This window comes from Austrofundulus limnaeus, unplaced genomic scaffold, assembly GCF_001266775.1.
Source record: "Austrofundulus limnaeus strain Quisiro unplaced genomic scaffold, Austrofundulus_limnaeus-1.0 Scaffold209, whole genome shotgun sequence".
In the NCBI taxonomy this organism is placed as follows: Eukaryota; Metazoa; Chordata; class Actinopteri; order Cyprinodontiformes; family Rivulidae; genus Austrofundulus; species Austrofundulus limnaeus.
In genome coordinates, this window is record NW_013952611.1 from 740,662 (window position 1) to 745,643 (window position 4,982).

Sequence of the window (4,982 nt, forward strand, 5' to 3'; positions counted from 1 at the left end):
AAGTGGTATTGTGTGTTTGGTTGACCACGGTTCTTTTTTAATTTCCAGTTTTAGCAACATGGTGGTCTTGCCAACGTGGGTTAAGAGGGCAGACCAGAGCAGCACTTGACTGGTTTGACATTTTTTTCTCCTTCCAACAACCAACAGGACGTCTTTAATGAACCGCAGTATTTTTTTAACTGTCACATCTCGCAATCCAAGTGTTAAAGTCTTTGTTGCTGTCATGTGCAACATAAAAAGGAGCAAGATACAAAAACTAAAACTGAAGATGTGTCAAATGTAGAAAATGTTGCATTGAGCATAACAACCACAATGAAAAATGCTGGTTGTAACAGAGAGAGCATTTGGGGGTCATGTGTCACTGAAGGTTACTGTGGCAACCTTCAAGTCTTCTCCTGTTCTGTTCCTCCAATCTCAGAGAAAGTCTTCAAGTGAAAACTGTGGTTCAATATTTATGTATTTCTGATGATTTTAAGGAAACATGATTGTTTGTTGTTGTTGTTGTTGTTTGTTGGGATCAGCAACTCAAGTCTGAGGTCATGGTCCTCAGCCAGAAAAGGTGGATTGCTCCCTCCGAGTTCGGGGTGAAGTTCTGCCTCAAGTGGAGGAGTTCAAGTATCTTGGGGTCTTGTTCACCAGTGAGGGAAGAATGGAGTGTGAGACTGATAGGATTGGTGCAGCTTCTGCAGTTTTGCAAACTCTGTACTGGTCTGTTGTGGTGAAGAGGGAACTGAGCTGTAAGACAAAGCTCACTGTTTACTGATCAGTCTACGTTCCCACCCTCACCTATGATTACAAATTTTGGGTAGTGACCGAAAGAACAAAATTGCAGATACAAGTGTTCGAAACGAGTTTTCTCCATAGGGTAGCTGGACTCTCCCTTAGAGATAGGGCAAGAAGTTCAGTTGTTAAGTTATCTGGGAGAGACTCAGAGTAGAGCCGCTGCAAAGGATACCTCTTGGACACCTCCATAGGGAGGTGCTTCAGGTATGTTCAACTGGGAGGAGACCCAAAGGAAGACCCAGGACACGCTGGTCTCTCAGCTGGCCTGGGAATGCCTTGGAGTCCTCCTAGAAGAGCTGGAAGGGGTGGCTGGGGAAGGGAGGTCTGGGCCTCCCTGCTCAAGCTGCTGCCCCCATGAGCCGACTTTGGATAAAGTGGAAGATGATGGATGGATGGATGGATGGATGGATGGATGGATGGATGGATGGATGGATGGATGGATGGATGGATGCTTGTTTACCACAGGTCCCAGTGATCTGGGTTTGACCCTGCTTGAATGATAGCAGCTGGTGAGTGAGTTTACCTGCAATGCCCACCAGATGGTGTTGCTGGTGTATCACATGGCTGAGGGTGCTGCAGTGCCGCTTACTGTGGTAGCAAAAAACAAAACAAAACAAAAAAACAGGCTCACATCATTTTCACAAAGAGTGCAGACTGCGGTGATGGTTCAGTAACTCGTGAGTGTTGATATGCTGCATACTGTTTCAATTACTCTAAAATGTTTTTCCAGCCCATGCCATAGGAAAATGCTCAAAATACTGTTCAAATCATCTGTTTGATCTTGTGGGCTGTTGTGAAACTGGAAATGAATGGTGATTAACTATAATGATGATCGTCATGGTGAAAGGTTATGTGCCACAGATTATTCTACTGTTGAGCAGCTCGACAACATATTCCTATTTGGGAGCAAAAAACAAATTTTCAAATTTAATCAGACAGTGAAAGAATATCTAAAACAGACAAATGGAACTTTTTTATAATGAATAACAATATCTTAGAAAATCATTAAATGTGAGTGTGCACTGGAGGCTATGGAATCTAGAGAAAGTAAAAAAGGATATGGCTATGATTAAAGTAGGCACTAAAAGCAGAGGTGGTAATTGGAATCATAAACACTCACTTTCCTTGTTACCCCTCTAATGAAGTGATCCAGTTTCTTCAGAATAACAAATCAATATGAGACACAGCATCCACTCTGAGCCAGAGTTTTAACACATCTGTATTATTGTGATGCAAATATAATGTGTTCTGGTTTAATTCCAAGCATAAACTGGTATATACTGTGTGTGTCAGTTCTTCCACCACTGGTAATGAGCCAAGGCCACGGTCAGATACTAAGCTCCAATGGTTTCAGTCCAAACCCCTCCCCTGCTACATCTCTCTCCTCCTCTTATTCATGCACCTTTTCACCTCCATTCTTCTGTCTCTGACTGGGTGGAGACCTCTACTGAGAAGGTATTCTTTAAACGAAATGTAGGGTTAGCTGCAGGGCCTGATGAAGTGTCATAAGGTGTTCTGAAGTTTGGTTGGGCACAACTAGCTCCTGTGTTCTCTTGGATGTATTAAACACATCACCCAGAACTGGAAAAACACTAGCATTGTCCTGAAGCCAGAGAAGATTAAAGTCACTTCAGTAAGAAATGCCCCAATTTTTAAATCTGAACCCTGTATTATCCTAAAATGTGACATGAAACATTTTTTCAGAACATGGTTTAGTTCATGATCGGTATTATTTCAACTGGGACAGAATCTAAGCAATCCCTTACATTGAACATGATTAGAACTTCTTTCATGATAGCTTCTCCAAAATAGTAAATAAAACTGCTCTATTTAAAAAAATAGGTTAAGAAGTAGAAATAATGCTTGGTTTACACCACAACTCTCAAATATGCTTCATGAGCATAACTTAACATGGGTAAAGGCAAATGAAATCGGATTCTAACTCTGATTGGCTCAGCTTTGGGAAACTAAGGAATGCAAAATCCTAGTATTTTTTTGTCCAAAACATCAAGAAACCTAAATAATCCCCAGAAGTTTTAAATGGAGATTTAAATCACCCAGAGTTCCCAATTTGTATTATGAAAGATTCTCACATTATCTCTGACAGGTTGGAGATGCTTGATAGCTTTAACAAACATTTGTTGCTTCAAGTTCTATTTTTGAATCTCACAGTACTCCACAGAATTCTTTCTCTTCCATCAGTTCTGACAATCAGTCATCTGTGGCACAACCATTTTGTTTTCCCCCTCCTAACAGTTTCAGAGGTACATAATGCAATCAAAGGTTTAGACTCTAAAAAATCAGCAGGTCCAGATCATCTGGATGCATTTTTCTTTAAACAAGCTATTGATTTTCTTTCATCCCCTCTGACATACATTTTAACCCTTTCATGCATGAATAATGACAAACTCAGTCAGGATTTTTTTTACTAAGTGTTTTTATACATCCTTAGGGATGTAAAGCAAGGTTTGAAAAAAAATTTATTTCTATCTTTATTTTTTAAAGAAATAATTATCTGTACACTCAAGCGTGCTTCATGCGTCATGTACTGTAAAAAAATCATAAATGTAATAACATGGTAATTATATAGGTATAGTGCTAATTTAGTTATACAGTTGTAATATGGTATTCCATTGGAATGGTGGTTCCTCCACTACTCTGTAGTCCTCTCTATTTGAGCTCTATTGATAAACGTAAAAGTTAACATAAACATAAAATTATGTTTTCACTGGATGTTTTTATTCATCTTTAGGGATGTAAAACAATGTTAAAAATAAAGATATATATCTTTATTTTTGAGGAGGATAGTGAAACACAAGTCACAGTCTCTGAACTAGGGCTGCACAATATATCGAAAATGTATCATCATCACAATAACGGCTTGTGCAATTTGTATATTGCAACAAATGCATAAACTGTTTGCATTTATGAGTTTTGTCACTCAGACGGAAGCTTGAATTATTTCACCAATCAAATGGAGCCCTCCACCCATATTATTCCACCCATTTCCATCCATTTTCTGTACACGCTTCTTCCTTTTTAGGGTTGTGTGGGTCACTGGTGCCCATATCCAGCAGTCACAGTGCGAGGGGCGGGGTACGTCCATCACAGAACCACACAAAGAGACAAACGAGAAAAACATCCATTCACGCTCTCACTCACACCTAGGGACAATTTAGAGTTATCAATTAACATAACAGTCATGCTTTTGGTCTGTGGGAGAAAGCCGGAGTACCCGGAGAGAACCCACGCACGCACGGAGAGAACATGCAAACTCTAACCAGAAAGGTCTCCGGACCGGGATTTGAACCGGTGACCTTCTTGCTGAGAGGCATCAGCTCTACCAACTGAGCCACCGTGCCGCCTATATTACTCTTCATATTTTAAAAAATTCATACCAGAATGAAAATGATTAGTTCTGTTTCTTTGTTGGTTAATTTTTGTTCAGAACCCAGAGCAGAAAACATCAACACTACATACTTATGTATTTGTTCATTTATCACAAGTCATATCATCATCACAAAACTAAGCACTGTTATCACACATTGCAGGTTTTCCTGATATCGTGCAGCCCTACTCTGAACTGTAAATCCTCATAGAATCTTGACTGTAACTGTTTTTTTTATCAGTAAATCAGTAAACAACTGAAATACATTTTAACCTCTAATAAAATGTATTTCAGTTGTTTACTGACTAATGAGTCTAGAACTATGGCCAATACAGACAGCTTAGAGATGGGCCTGCTGTTATTCAAATCAGTCAGGCCCCCGTCTTTAACTCACAATCTGGCTTTAGAGCATTGCACAGTAGTACTACAGCAACTTTAGAAGTATTGAATGATGTTATTGTTTTTTTTTTAGATAAAAAGCAACATTGTGCAGCCCCATTTCTTGATTTATCAAAAGCATTTGATACAGTTGATCATGAAATGTTGTTGAGAAGGCTCTCTGACATCAGATTCTCTCAGCATGCTGTCAAATGGTTTGTGAACTACTTGACCAACAGATCACAATGTGTGCAGGTGGAAGGTCGTTCTTGTTTTTTAAATAAGTGTTCCTCAAGACTCTATCCTAGGTGCGCTTCTGTTTATAATCTACACTCACAGGCCACTTTATTAGGTACACCTGTCCAACTGCTCGTTAACACTTAATTTCTAATCAGCCAATCACATGGTGGCAACTCAGTGCATTTAGGCATGT